The sequence below is a fragment of the Microchirus variegatus genome (assembly GCF_963457635.1).
Source record: "Microchirus variegatus genome assembly, chromosome: 14".
NCBI lineage: Eukaryota > Metazoa > Chordata > Actinopteri > Pleuronectiformes > Soleidae > Microchirus > Microchirus variegatus.
Genome location: NC_139815.1, coordinates 10,002,495 through 10,019,076, shown reverse-complemented (window position 1 = coordinate 10,019,076; position 16,582 = coordinate 10,002,495). Strand labels below are relative to the sequence as shown.

The following is a 16,582-nucleotide window of genomic DNA, read 5'->3' as shown; positions in this document are numbered from 1 at the left end:
CCAACCATGTGAAGTCCTGTGAGACAAACTATGTTTTGTAAACTGTGGGCTATACAAATAAAGATTGATTGATAACGACAAAATAAATATAGGTAAATAAATGACATGTTCAACTTATTTTAGCAAGAAAAATGTACAAAATCCAGAGACATTTCATTTATGCACCCCCCAATGGCAAGGAACAACACATTACATGGACGAGGAAGGTCCATTAGGTTCAGATTGATGAATGTGTTTGTTTCATCAGGAAATGATTTGAATATTCAATGGGAATAGATGGGAATGGATTTGTTTTTGGACTTGATAGTTTGAATGTTTGGCTGCGGCAGAGTGAGGGTTTATGTTTGCATGTATTATTCAGTGGAGGTCGAAGCACTGCTGTGCCTCTTTTAATGCAGTGAAAGCAGCCCTCGACGGGAAGGTCTAATGGGGTGAAGAAGCTGCTGAATCACAGGCTTGTGCTGGGCTCGTCTCAGTCAGCGGACAGAGAGGCGACTCCACACACATTCGACAACATTAGACATCCTGTCGCGTCAGTGCGCCTGAAGTGAATGCTGTTTTTTTTATTTTCTTTTATGTGGTTGTAATTCCTTTATTGGCTTGAGTCCACATCGTGCCTTGTTGTATTTGTCGTTTATTTCTCTCTCCAGTATTTTTATTGGAAGAGTTGAGAAAGTAAAGGCAAAGAGGGAACCACAATGCTGAGGATCATCTTACTTCCATTAGATTTAGAACATATTTCTGTAAGTGCAGCATCCTATAATGGTATTGTGCTGGTTTAAAGACACAGTATGCAACATTAGTGCATTCAAAAAAATAAAACAACATTAGCGCTATACGCCAAAACATTTCAAATACCCTTTAGGACCATAAAAATCTGTATTTGTACGTTTAATTTCGATCAACTGCTTTACCCATGTCCGCTTTTGTGAAATAACCACGGAGGTTTTACAGACTTTTGACTGAATTGGACTTTCCATTTATAGGGCGCTTTCACACCTATAGTTCGATTGCTTAGGCCTGCATCAGAGAAATGTTTGCTTTCACATATGCATAGTTCTAAACAAACCAAAATAGACCGCGGAGACCAATCGGTACTGGAACCAGACTAACCCCCCATTTCCACCGTGCGCGTCACCGCTGCGGAACGTAAGTGCTAGCTGATCGCACTGCGCTGCCATAACATGCCCGGTGGGGAAGGACCCTGGGCAGAGGACAGTGCCGCTGACGTGCCCGGTGGAAATTTGGGGTAGTCCCATATCTCATCTCATACCCATAATGCATTAAATATACCGTTTCGTCCCATTTCGTTTTGGTTGCGTTCACACCAGACGAACCATACCAAAGTAGAGCAGATAAAGCGGTCCGAGACCACCAACCTCTCGGACCAGTTGATTTGGTGCGCACCAAATGCTGTAGGTGTGAAAGCACCCATACTCTCCTACGATGATGTCCAATTACCTTCGTGTCTAGTGGTGTGTTTCCAGGGCCGGCCCAAGCCTCCATTGGGCCCTAAGCAAAATTGATTTTGGGGCCCGCTGTTACTGCCAATAATAATGATAATTGATCTTTCACACACCTACTATACTAAAGGTATTCTACTTATTCTACTCTGTCACTAATATGAATACACTTGTTAAACTAAATGTGAGAACTTTTTGTTGCATGGAAGCAGACACCAGATTTGCAAACTTACAGAAAAATCTTTCAATTAATATTTGGCAAAAAAATCAGCAACTCCCCCTACTGGTGACACAGAGAATCAATACATAAAACCAAACAGTTTATAAATAAAATATTAAGATATTAAGGTCTAGGCCCTCGACAGTCAGCTGAATGAGCGACAGAAAAGCGTCACTTCCTTGCAACCGGTGTTTCTTCAGCGTCTGCAGTCTATTCTCATACAAAGCTTGACGTCTTGTTGAGACAAACGGCCACAAACCGAGCAGAAAAACATCGAGCTGTTGTTGTGTTGTGTCATGTTCGATGACGTCGTTCGTTGTTGTCGCATCTTGCCAAACCCAAGTGTACCATGATGGAAACACAGCTTATGTTAAACCACATCAAATGTACATCCACATATGTGGACTCCTGTTAATGACAGTTATAACTTCCAGAGTAAACTCCCTGGGACCTGTCTCCCCGGACAACACTTCCCATGATTCTCTTGTTTTTGATTGATAGAGATATGACATACTTGATAAAACGCACATTTTCTAATTGTTTAGGATGGGTTTTGTCCTTTCATAGCAGCTGTGAGGCTCCTCTGTGAGCTCCTGCTGCCCACAGATCAGCAGCAGCACAGGTGATGTGAGTAAAGTGGGCCCGTCCAGCAGGAATGTGAGGTCTGAGAAGACACAGCTGCTGTAGCATGAGAGGCAGCCAAGGCTGAGACTCCAGCAACTGGTCGTCCCCGTCGACATCTGACACCCCACAGACCCTGTGTATGCTGGGAAAAAAAAGTCTGCCTGCAGTTCGTATCACATCAGTCTGTCTGTTTTGGGAGATGTCACCGACACCACCTGAGAGACTAAAACTGGTTTTAGCTCAGATTTGAGTCGTTTCAGGAGTGAGTTTAAACATCCGTGTGGAGATGATGTGGTTATAGAAAGGTTTACTAGATTGGAATTAGACAGTCTGTCTTAGTTTAGGCCGTGGAATCACAAATCAAAGCAGCAGCACTTCCTGCAAAGTTTCCGACAGTGTTGAATTGTTTGAATCAATCCTGTCAAACACTTAAATCTGGAGTTTGGCCTCATCCTTTTTGTCCAACTGACTTCATGTATATTTAGATATCGTTGATGCTCAAACTTGGACTATTGGCTGTAAATCAGTCACCATGCAGTCAAGATGTTGACCTTAATGCAAACTTTACTTAGATCCGTGCTTTAAGGGCGTCAACTTTAATGCACCATGCGTTTCCATGACGACTGACCGGAAAAAGACATGCCGCGTGACGTCATGTTTACGTGACTCCGGATTGTTAAAATGAGTCTTTAAAATAACACTTAACTTTAAAAACAGAAGCACACATACGCAGTACACAGGTACGCTGGTAATTTGTAGCATTGCTCTTTTTTCGTTTAATAAACAGACCGCTCCAGTTCGACTGTAGGCGCGCTAACCAGCGTTAAAAGGAGCTAATGCAGCTAACGGAGCTAACTGGTAAACGGTGCCTGGACTCCGGTGTCGTGGCACGTAAACATGATGTCATGCACGTCTTTTTCCGGTCAGTCGTCATGGAAACGTGTCGTGCGTTAACCTAGTGGCCAGCACTAATTTAAACCTTTCTTGATTTGCGATTAAACTAAAAGAAAAAAATTGATTATGAAAACAGTATTTTTTTTTGTCCTGAGTTTGACTCAAGCAGGAGTGTCATGATGAAGGCAAATTATTTTGACACTGGAACATTTACTTGGTCCTGCTCTAAATAATCAGGACAATAATTGTGTTCTTTATATATTAGAAAAGCTGTTTAGCATGTTTTTCCCTGTTTTAAGTTCAGGGATGTAACTGCACGTGTAACCACTAATGCTTATTACCGCTTCCTCATAATTGCAGCCTACGGACGAATGTTACAACAATTTCATTGTTCCTTTAAACACAGTGTTGGAAGAGTGCAGCATCTCCTCAAACATACTGTTTTGTTGTCTCCATGATTGAAGGACCAACCCTCTGTGCTGTCACTAGTTCTTCTGTGCATGTACAGCAGCTCCTGTGAGCACTGTTCCTATGTCTTTACCATGATCTGAAAAAATGGGAATGACTTTATCATTAACCCTAAGGTGTTTCCTGCAGTTCTGAGTCGCAGGGTCGAGGAACACGAGTCACGTGCCTCAAGGTCACTCGATCGCGAACATCCTGAGAAGTGTTGTGGCCGCGTGATGGGATTGTATGGCACAAATGATTGGCATGCACATGAAGTCAATAAAGAGGAACCTGCTTGTGTTGCGCTGAACAAAGCACCCCTTTCTTTAGTAGGCCATTATATGAGCGAGGCTTTGGCCTCAAAGGCTCAGCCACTCTGCGTTTTGCATTTCCCCTCATTAACTGACCATTGCTAACAGTCGCTGGAGTGAGATGGGAAGAGGAAAGTGCATTGTCAATTTTGTTTATGTGAAATGAGCTTAATTAAGAATGGCAAACCGAGTCAAAGACAATGCTGATCTGTGTGGAGGCTCAGTTTGTATCTGGCTATATGCAATTCTGTCCTCCCAAGGTCTTGTTTTGGACAGAGAAGCAGAGATATTAAGATTTTAATCAGACTTTTTTGCCGATTGGCAATTGGTAGAATTGGTAAAAAGTCATTTATCTATATAAAAGTCTTTATAAATAGTAATGGATCCCAATGCTTCAAAAACACTTGGATAATTAAAACAATGCCGTTAATGGTTGCTTGCGTACATACAAATTAAAATGATTTAATTTAAGCATTTTAATGCTTTAAATAAAATTCTTTAATTTGTATGTAGATTAACCCTAGTACACCATTGCTGGCCCAAATTCCTAATTTTCCAGTAATTTTCCAGCATTTTTATATGGTCCCCTCATGATGCTTTTCTTTCATTTTGACATGACACAGTTTAAAATAAAAGAACACTACTTAAATTTGTCATGTATTGTCATATTTTGATGACCAGTACTTTTTATTGGGTGTATTTATAATCTCGGGTAAAAATCACCCAGCGTTACTGATGGTGTTTCGAATTTGAGCGATAGTGTTCTAGGGTTAAAGAAATCCAAGGGTCAATGGTGTTTGTTTGGCATGACGCACTTATGTCAGAGAACACATTTATAAAAGTCCCAGTATTCAAATCTGTACTGAAGTTGCAAATCAATCTTGTAAAATCTATCTATGGGGTTCAATGACAGATGTCTTTTAGATGTCTGTGGCCACATTGCCAAAAGGTTTTGGGACAGCACATCACTGGAAACAAAAGTTGAGATTTGCTGAATTTTTCGGTGTCACACAGCAGTAACAATAGCCACTGGCCCCCTTGCTGCTTTATGGTACAGACAGGACAGGGCCGATGGCTAATCCCCCTGGCATGTGCTATGCTGTTGTGTAATGGTACACAATCCCGTCCATCTGTAGAGCAGTTTTGCCATGAAACCACTTGAACTATCAGTCAGAAGTAAGGTTTGTTATTTGGCTATTTTACTGCCAGTTGTAATATTAAGACCTGTCTTTTATTCCTGGGACAGAGAAGTCAAAGTTTAGACTTGTGTGTGTACATTTGCAGGGCAGACTCTTATCTGTGAAAGGCCCTGGCAGTTTTCAGTAGTCTGCTCACTGTCAGAGTGAAGCAAGAAGGGAGGAAGAGCCAGATAGTAGTGAGTAAGTGACTAGAAGCAGTCAGTGATAAGGTACAGTCTGAGACTGGCTGCTCGTAGTCTGAATGCTTATCCCATCTATTTTCTACTACTTGTCGGTAAAAACGCTGCTTTTAGAGAAAGATTCTGGCTTCGACACCACCTACGTACAGTCATCCTTATCCATGAAAGATTCACTCCAGTGACACATTGGTCTGGACTAGTTTTCTTATATGAGCTCTGGACAGTGTGGAGCTGCTCCCTCACACATGTAAAAACAAGAGCTTGAATGCTTCAAGATGGCTCCTCTTGAATGTATGGAAAAATGCCATCGCTCAAGCCCTTGCTTGGCCATTGACCTGCTGTCTTCAAACAGTTGGACACTTGGATTCTCACAGACTTCTGTGCCATTTCCAGATAAGTGTGATGTGAAGACTCTGGTTGTATGATTATGGTCAGACGGCTGATGGTTCAGTAAGACCAAGGTCTTGACTGTATGCTCAACGCTCCATCCATCCAAGTTATCATTTGAAGGTTATGGGAGACACCTGACGATCAGTTGGACAACTGGAGTGGAATTTTGCTTCTGTCTTTGTCCCAGTCCTTGTTTTGGAGGTGAGGGGAGTCCAAGCCAATTATTTAAAGGTGCATTGTGTAATAAATCTAAAGCAACTGGCCATAAAATCCTCCTAGTATGTCACAGAGACTCAGGAATAATGTTCATATAACAAACTGAACTCACCAACAACAACAGTACAGACAAAATGTTTGCATTAAAAAAAAATATTTTGCAGACTGCAAATCATGTTTATGTTTTGAAATCATGTTTTGGCATGTGGCGCCTACTGCCGTCTACCAATCATTGCAGTCGGTAGTCTCCACTGCCTAGCAACCACGGGTTGCCAGTTACGTCAGAAAAAGAAATCTAAAAGACCTTGGTATTTTGAATTTGAATGTAGTAACTGTTTTTGGCCACATTCTTACATATGGCACCTTTAACCACTTCTTCCCTGACCCTCTTTTTGGAGTCCCTGCTCGAAAATGACATTCCCAAACTAAATAGAGTAAAGCTCTGCAGTTACAAGCTTTATGTAGATTATCTTGGTATTAAAATGAAGAAGATAACACTCGTGAGATTCCACCAGAGGTGTAAGTTTCACTGTAAATGCCACTGTGTCAGAGTAAATGTACATGAAACACAGCATAACTGAAGGATTTTTTTCTCTCGCCTAAAAAAATATTGCATTTTAAAGCAAATATCACCTTTAAAATATGGAGTAGGATTTTAAAAACACATGGAGGTCATGTAACAACATGTGGACATGCGCTGTGCAAAGTCTGATGCTGCTGAAATGAAGCAGAGTGAAATTACAGAGGTTTTAGTAAAGAGATGTCTGGGTGTTCTCACTTTTGACACAGCTTAGCACCATCTGTGCTATTTGTGATTTCTTAGGTACCAAATATTAAAAAAACATTTAATTTTATTTATATGTCACTACAGATCTAAAAAGAACTTGTTTTGAAAAAAAAAAGGAAAAAAGTATGATAACTCGCTGTAAATCGATGCTTCCTGTGCGGTGTGTAATAACTCTGTGGCTCTGTAGCGTCTTCAGTTACGCAGCGCCATAGCTCTGGCTTACCTTGGTCAATTAGGGTGATTGACAGCTCGTTTTGAACCTCTAAACCGGTAGAATCAGACTCCAGTCTCCAAATACCAACGATCTAATGTCGCTGTGTAATGATCAATCAGACCGGGATTTGTTCCCAAAGCATGCTGGAAAGTGTAGTTCTTCATTAGAAGTGGTTTTGTTCCGGTGGAAATAACTTGTTTTGATAAACAGCAAAGGTAAGACAACATTTCTGCTTGTATTTCTTGAAAGTCAGTTGTTGTTTTGCTCTACCGTTGGAATCTGTAGATTCTCCGCTGTCCAGTCGACACATGTTTTTTTTGTTTACATTATCACGCTGACGCTCCGGTGCCGCTTTTCAATGAGTGCGCTTTGGCGTTTTTTTCCGCTCCTGCTGTTTGATCCATCGGTGTTTTAACTGTGTTTTGTGAACATAGGAATGATTTATATGAGCTTTTAGCTGAGTTTCTGACCTTTCTGTGGGAATGCAGCATGTCTGTGTTTGTTAAAGTTAGATATGGTTTTATGATGCTTTTGTCGCTGCGTCTGACGCTGCCCCCTGCCCCCGATCCCTGGGGCAACCTTGGAGAAGAGGTTAAGGATCAGGCAGAGGTTTGGACTGCTCTGACCATCTCAGCTGAGAGAGTGAAGTCTTGACCTGAGAGAGTGAACTTGGTCATAGGTTTTGTTCTTGACGCAAAGTCTTCGTGGATAGCTGATCTTGCTTCTGGAGTGCGCTCAGTGTTTACATTTTTAAAATGTCCTGGATGTTTCGGATTCAGGTGTTTGTTGTACTTGTTTCACAACGCCTTGGGCGCCCAAATGAGAGGAACACACATGTTACAGGTGTTATGTTGAGGTCTACCTGCCTGCGGAGGATTTAGCGGAGAATCCGACAGACAGTTCAACGTGCTTGTGACACAAGGACACAAGGGACAAGTTAAGTGATCGGCTGTCACAGTACGGGTAATAAAAGACGCATAGGTTGATGGAAATAGCTGCCATTGCTACCCTTAATCCACATGTGTCAAACTCCCGGGGGCCAGATGCGGCCCGCCACGTCCTTTTATGTGGCCCGCGAGTGATTAATTAAAAGTCTTAAAAATCTGTGTTAAAATAGGTCTATGCTGCTTTAAGGCGTGCGTTGACCATAAACTACATTTCCCACAATGCATGGCGATTGCGTTACACGGAAAGGGACGGCATCCTGCCACTATATCGCAGTGTATCATTGTATGTGCATCACGTGACGAGTGAAATTGAGATTGAGACTGTGATCGCAGCAGAATGTGTTCTCAAAAGCCACAACCAAAAAACGATGTGGCAGTGAAAGCTAGCTTTATTGTGGCTGAAGAAATCACCCGTGCTTCAAAGTCTTTTTCTGAGGGTTCGTTTTTGAAGCAGTGCACGCTGAAGGTGTGTGAGCAGGTCTGACCCGACCAGATACAGACTTTTAAAACTGTTAGTTTGTCAAGAAACACCATCGTGGACCAGGTTACATCTATAATGCATCATATTTGTAACTTGAATAAGTAATAAATACAGGAAGTTATTTATCAATATGTTACGGAATAGTTACCTTTATTTTACATTATATTTGGTTCCATTTAGTTCCATTTATTCTGTATGACAGTTACATCTGGCCCTTTGAGGGTAACCATTATGCTGATGTGGCCCTCAGTGAAAATGAGTTTGACACCCCTGCCTTAATCCATGTTTTTAGTCATTTTTGCTTGTCCTTTCATGACTACAAACTATCGTCTATCTTGGCGCTGGCTTTCTTTTGCCACTTTTGTCACTCTGTGCACAAACGTTAGAACTCCAGCCAACTAAAACAAGACCACGCATGGTGAGAAGGGTTGTCAGAAGAAGGCATTCTGGGAAATGAAGGATTTCACATACTAAAGCATAAGTCGGCACAAATTGTTGAGGAAACATGGATTCTCGCCAAAACGCTACCCTCATCTCCTTCAAGCCTGCAACCAAAATCGCGCCGTCATGACTCGGCAGCTCTCGCCGTCTGTCTCTCTCTCTGTGGACTGTGGCTCTGCCTGCACCACCAGGCTCAGATTTCAAAAAGCCTGTGGTCTGCACAGCAGTTGTCCCCCATCCTCAGAAGAGACAGCGAAAGAGCCTCTGTAACACTGCCCCTGTAATTACAGGTTATGGTTTTTCCTAATACAGATGTTCTTAAAATTATGCTTTAACTTTCAGAAGCCGAGTTGGATTTTATGACCTGTCATTACTATCAGCTGGCGAAGGCTGCTTCTTGTAGCATGAGTTGGATCACTTTTATTCTCTCATTTCTAAAAATGTCTTTTAGTCATAATTAAAATGACATAAACCACAATTAAAAGTGACAAGCAGTTGTATTTTTTGCAACATCTTCTGGGGTTTGCAGTGCAGGATGTCAGTCTGACATTATGTAGTGCGGTAGTTTAAAATAATTATTTAATTCTTTTGCTTTGTCAACAAAAAAACCCCCCCGATATATATAACAATCTTTTGCTTTGTTTACCACTCGTGTTCCATAATTCATAATGATTTCTTTGAAGAGAGCCCTCAGTGTAGGTGTTGGGTGCCCTCAAGGAGGAAATCTTCCCTCTGCTGTATCACAAAAGAAATCTTTGACAGTCAAATTTAAAAAATGTGCTGCAGTCAATTGTCCATGAAGATAATGAATCTGTGTGGGTTGGGTTCGGGTTAATAGAGAACTTGTGTTTATCGTTGAACTCTGAATTTTGTAGCCTTCAGCCCCGCTTTTGGATTTCAGGTCAAATTGTATCGAACACTTTGGTTAACGGTGTCTACTCTTGTTTAAAAAAAATAGTTTATTATAATCAAACATATATTCTGAGCGGTTTAATCCAATATTTTAAAGTCCAGTTTCAGTGAGATTGCTCATCTAAGAATAACACAGTAGAAGCCTGCAGCACTTGATCAACGACAACATTAAAAGTAGTGCTGGGCACTAGGTTAACGCGCGTTAAGGCATGACAACTGACCGGAAAAAGACGCGCGTGACGTCATGTTTATGTGCCGCGACAACGGAGTCCAGGCACCGTTTACCAGTTAGCTCCGTTAGCTGCATTAGCTCGTTTAGCGCCGTTAGCGCGCCTACAGTCGAACTAGAGCGGTCTGTTTATTAAACGAAAAGAGCAGTGCTACAAATAACCAGCGTAACTGTGTAACTGCGTATGTGTGCCTCTGTTTTTAAAGTTTAGTGTTACTTTAGAGACTCTTTTTAGCAATCCGGAGTCACGTAAATATGACGTCACACGTGACTTTTTCCGGTCAGTCGTCATGGAAACGCGTCATGCGCTAATGTGCGTTAACGTTAACCGACGGTGGCGCCGTTAATGTGCCCAGCACTAATTAAAAGCAAAAGACTGGGGTTCACACATTTAACAACGATTTGTCAAACCAATTGTAGCCAACTGATCGTCCATGTCTAGGGGAGCGACAGGGAAAGAAAACTTCAACATTTTCATAATCCCGCTACTGACGTTAGCTCTTCTTCTGTGTATGTGTTTGCAGATACGCTCACATTCCCCGTTAACCACTCCACTGTGTATATGTCTCTGCATACTTTGCCCATTTGTCTTACAGTTTATGTCTGCTGTGTCATTTTTCACTGGTTGAATGTTTCTGGAGGAAACATGCCCATACTGCCCATGGATGCTCCTTAGTGTGGTCTTTCCCCAGGCCAGGAGTGGATGAATTGTTCTGTTTGACCCAACAGTCTCTCTTTCTGAGGGCTCCAGGGGGAACCTTTTTATAAAGGTTCTCCCTGGAACCCTTGTGGAGGGTTCCACCAAGAACTCTTTAAAAACCCTTTATTCAGGAAAGGGGTTTTAAAGAGTTCTCTTTATCAAAATGGTTCTCACTGGAACCATTAGTGTTACCAAGAACCCTTGAAAAACCCTTTCTTCGGGAAAGGGTTTTTCAGAAGCAAATGGTTCCAGGTAGAACCTCAGCCCTTGTAGAAGGACAATTTTGGAACCCTTATTTCTAAGAGAGTAGGCAGGGAAATCTTTACACATTTAAAATTCAGAGAATAGAAATATTCATGCTGATTTATTGTTTATTTTTAATTGTGTTAATTGGCAACTAAGGTATGGTACATCTCAGATGATGTCATGGAGTAATCCAAAAATAATGTAACTACACTCTTAGAAATAAGGGTTCCAAAATGGTCCTTCTACAAGGGCTGAGGTTCTACATGGAACCATTTGTTTCTGAAAAACCCTTTCCAGAAGAAAGGGTTTTTCAAGGGTTCTTGGTAACACTGATGGTTCCAGTAAGAACCATTTGGATCTAGAGAACCCTTTAAAACCCAGAATAAAGGGTTCAAAAGGGTTCCAGGTGGAAAAGGGATTCCTGGTGCTTTATAAAAGGGTTCTCCTATGAGGACAAGCCAAAGAACCGTATATGTTTCTACTTAGCACTTTTATTTCTAAGAGTGTAGTAGTGTAACAAATTACTTAAAGCAATGAGTAACAAAGTAAAGTAAGGCTTTATTTGTTTAGAAGTAACTAGTAATGTGTAATGGATTACCTTTTTTCAGTAGCTACCCCAACACTGGTCACAGACCTGTTCATTAAAACACCACACTTGTATAAATAGGATATAATATGTCTACTTTCAACATTAAGTTATATTTTAGAAAAGAAAATGTGATTTCCTAGAAAACATTCAGCCTTAACACTTTTTTGCCTTTTAACTGCGGCTGTTGATAATGTGCCTTCCATTTGTGGGATGGTGTATTTTTTCCTTTTCCTCTCGCCAAAAGTAGACTGTGCTGCGTCACATTGATATTTCCAGTGCGAGAATAGAGTCTGAAGGAGGATAAAAAAAATTCCACTCTCTCAAACAATAAAAAAAAAGTAAATGTGAGTTCAGTTCAAGAGTGAGGGCCTTGTTTCATACTCAGACTTTTACACTGATCCTCTGTACAGCACACAACACACAATAAAACATCTAATCTCCTTACAGTAGCTGATTGAGATTACAATTCAGGTAATTATGGACTGTGGAGTAAAGTGGAACACAGCAGGAAAACTGATGTCTCATTAAATGCACAAAGTAATTGTGTGAAATACAGTGGAAAATGTGCACTGTTCTTGAATGCAACTCGGATTTAATTGGAAAACACTTCATTTAATTGTTATCCTCTTCTTCCTGGTTTCCCCCAGTACCGGGGGCAGCGTCATACACAGCGACAAAAACGTCATAAAACCATGTCTAACTTACTTTTTTTTTTCAAAACAAGTTCTTTTTAGACCAATAGTGACATGTAAATAAAATTAAATTGCTTTTAATAATTTGGTACCTAATAAATCTCTAATGGCACAGATGGAGCCAAACGACGTGCCAAAAGAGAGAAAGCCTATACATCTCTTTACTAAAACCTCTGTAATTTTACTCTACTTCACTTCAGCAGCATCAGACTTTGCACAGCTCATGTCCACATGTTGTTTCATGACCTCCATGTGTTTTTAAGCTCCTACTGCACATTTTAAATGTGATATTTACTTCAAAATGCAATATTTTTTTAGGCGAGAGAAGAAAAAAAATCCTTCATTTATGCTGTGTTCCATGTACATTTACCCTGACACAGTGGCATCTACAGTGAAACTTACACCTCTGGTGGAATCTCACAAGTGTTCCCTTCATTTTGATACCAAGATAATCCACATAGAGCATGTAACTGCAGCAGTTTGGCCATGTTAAATGTCATCATGTTTAATTAGATTAACACGCCATGGGGACAAAGAAGTTACACAATATCATTTGTTTAAAACTGTGGCGTCAGCAGTTGGGACACAAAGATGGAGATGGTTAACAGGTTCGATCATTTCAGCAGCCAGATAATGTTTGGTTTTACTGTATTCTTGGCTCTAGGGCAGCTCTCTCCACCGTCTCTGGAACTAGAGTTGCGAGTTTTAAGCCATAAAAACAAAGTGTTCTGTACATTGTGGAGTCTGCACCGCAGTCTCCGCTGAGTGACCGTCTGTGACTGTGTAAAATGTCACATGACTGGTTGTGTTGCATTGCGGAGAACCCTCTGATTTCTTCTCGGCCCTACGTTGTGTTAAATAAGCGGCTTTCACACATCTCAGCATCATCATGTTTGGGCTTCTGGACTCACATTTACATGACTCGATGCGAGTGTGTTACGGTATTGTTGTGTTGAACTCGCCCGTGTTGCACTTCCTGTCTCACCCAAAGCTGCTGCCGTTGTCCCTGGGAGTGGACACAGGAAGTGGAATTCTCAATGGCAACAACACAGGAGTCGTGCTATTCACGCCCCAAAGTGTTATTTACTGTTCTTTTATACAGGCCAATTGCAGCCTTTTTGAAATCCAGTCCACCCATTGGCTTGTAAAGGGAGTCTCCGCTCAATAGTCTGATATTGTCACCATTAACTCAAATGGATAAACCACACACAATCACCACAGATATTAAAGGTCTATGTGCTACCAGAAATGTAAAACTGTGTGTGTGTGTGTTCCCATATCTCCCAGCCTCATTCTCTCTTTTACGAGGGTCTGTTAAAATAAATCCACCCGTCATTTATGAGCCTGTGACTTAACCTTGTACTTGGGAGTTGTGGGTTTTGTCTTAACACGACGTGACACTGATGCTTTGACTGAAACCTGGTTGCGTTAACACCTTTTCTTTCTTTTTTTTTTTTGCCACAGTTTTATATTATTCTCTGGAGGTCTTTTAAAGTTAAAACACGAGCCACTGGTGTAGAAACTGTAGAGAGTGTATGTGGCACACAGTAGCATGCATTGCTCTTTTTTTCCCCATTTTTTACAGTGTTGTCCTTGGGACTTTTGCTGTACTCCTTCTTAATTTCCTTCCTCTGTCGTCTCCCTCCACTCTCTCCAGTAACAACAACAATAGTGGGTCTTGCACAGCGAAAGGCTAGGCTCTTAATTTAGCTAACACACACACACACACACACACACACACACACACACACACACACACGGCATTTCCTTCAGTGTCATTTTTCTGTGTCAGTTGTGTCACCTGTTGGGCGTTCTGACGCTGGAATGTGGAGCGAGTTAGCAAAGGCCCAGCGCCTCATTCAGAGCGATCAGCCACAGTTATCCTCTGCTGTGTGCACAGTCAGGCCTGAGGGGCCTTTAGTCATTTTTAATTACTGTGTGGACAGTGATTACAGTGTGGTCTTGTTCCACTTTGGCTCTGGCCTCACCACCTCTGATGTCTTGGTAACGGTTCTTAAACCGCATTAGTCTTTGTGCTGATAGTTTAATAATGGAGTGACTCATTTCACTGTGGTAAGTTGCTGTTTGCTTTACATGTTATTCCCTACATTTTTTCAGTCTACAGTCTTTATATCCATGTTTTGTTCTCAAATGTATGAGACTAGGCCACTTTTTGAAACCAAAACTGTACAGTTTCAGAAATCTGAGTGTATTTTCCTACATTTGGAGGCAACCACTGATTTAATTAGAAGACTCTGTGTCAGCAGATCTTCGTGTACAACAACCACATGCTGCTTGAAACAGTAGGAAAACAACATTCAACAATTTAAAACTCAGGAATAGTGACGAATTAGCCTCCGGGGCAAATATTTTAGTGCTTCCTGTGTAGACAGCAAATGTCCAGGCCACTATTCCAATTTCCATTCACCATATATACACTTTATGGTCTGTCTCGAAGAAGACTTACTGTGCTGAAATGTTTTCCTTTGACGACAGACTCTGCATATTTCACTTGAATAATTGCTTAACTTTAAAAGTTTGTATCCATAGCTACAAGCTTTTATTCTTCCTATTCTACTTTTCTGGCAAATTGCAACATATTGTGCCATGCTACTGCCACCTGGTGATCATTAGAATAGTGTCAAAGGTTGCATGTGTGCCTCTTCCTTCCAAGTAGTAACTCTCATAGAAATATAGCCCCTCCTCCTTTTTAAAGGTCTCATATTATCAGCCACAGAGGCTACTGGGAGCTAACGGCAGTTAGCATTTGGAAGCATTTGCAGGCTCTAGCCTGCACATTGCTGTCATATATAACAGGTATCCACTGGACAGATAAATCCTCTGAGGCCGGAAGTTTGTGTAGAACTCTGTGCTGCACACGGACTTCCGGTTTTCTTCCGGATACCGTTGCCCACGCCAGCACTTTTGCGCTTTCTATGGACAAAGCGTAGCTCCGTGAGACGACAATTCCAGGAATTTAGCGCATTGTGACGTAGCAATGAGTGCGGAAGTCAACATTGAGTGTTTTATCTCCTGTACTTAGACTGAGGAAGACCACAAAAACATGAGTGAGTCATCTTTTGTCACACTTTGCCGACTGATAGGACCTCCCAAGTCCCAAATATAAGTTAAATGATTAAAAAGTAGATTTTTCCATAATATGGGACCTTTAATTTAGAATATGAACTGAAAAATAAAATGGACCGCTGTAATTTGTTCAGCAAATCTCTTTGTCCGTGGAATGAGCTGATAGACACACTGTCAAACTTTATCAACAAACGAGTACAAGTACAGTGACGTCTCTCCACGCCGGAGCCACGCTATCTCTGTCCGTTTACTCTAATTTCCGACACCTTCCTTTCTTCTGCTCTCACTCTCACTTTCCCACAGCTCAGATTTCAGGAAACCAGCATCATCTCCTCTCAGTGCCTCTCTCTCTCTATTCGTTTCCGTTTGTGTATCTCTTTCATTTTCTCAGTTTGGTCGCGCTGTCTGTCTCTTCCCTGTCTGTTGCCTCTCTCTCTCTCTGTCTCTTTTCTCACTATTGCTGCCTCTCTAATGGTCACAGCTCAGGTTCCACACCCCAGCCACCACTTCCTAGTCATTAGTAGTCACAGAGACAGTCGGCGAGACTTGAGAGCCGTGTGAGCGTCTTCACTACGCGCTTTAGAGACAGAAAAGAGGAGTACGCTTCACTGTGTAAACCACATTAATGTCAGGGCATGAGTAAAAAGGAGTCCTCCTACTGGGCCTTTAATTGACAACTTAATTCAGGAGGGAAACGGTTTATCTTCAATCCCTCGTGTTCACCCAGACTTATTCTTCTTCAAAGTCATCACAGTGGCTAATATAGCTGAACCAAGCCTTTAAGGATTTAGTGATCACTTTTGCCAAGGACGTTATGTTTTTATCTATTAGTTATGTCTTGGAACAGGGTTTTTAAAAGACTACTTCTACAGGTTCCATGAAATTTTGTTTCGGGATGGATCAAAGAACCCAGTATATTTTGGATAAACAGGTAGATGCAGGATATATGGCAATATAGAGCACTATTTGTGGCTTTTTTTGTTATTAATTTGTGCATTAATCCTGTTATGCTCTCTGATAGGACTCTTAAAGGTGCATTATGTAATAAATCTAAAGCAACTGGCCATAAAATCCTCCTAATATGTCACAGAGACTCAGGTAAAATGTCCATATAACAAACTGAACTCACCAACAACAACAACAGTACAGCCAAAATATTTGCATTAAAATAAATGCAGAACAAAAATCATGTTTATGTTTTGAAATCATGTTTTGGCATGTGGCGCCACCTACCGCAGTCAACCAATCACTGCAGTCAGTAGAGTCTCAGCTGCAGAGCAACCATGGGTTGCCAATTATGTCTGAGCTACAACA

General features: G+C 41.3%; 1 protein-coding gene across 1 annotated transcript in view; it reads left to right on the top strand.

Annotated features, from left to right (window-relative positions):
• The window catches only part of myo9aa (myosin IXAa), a 119,617-nt gene that overhangs the window by 1,117 nt on the left and 101,918 nt on the right, over nucleotides 1–16,582 (top strand). The window lies entirely within an intron of this gene.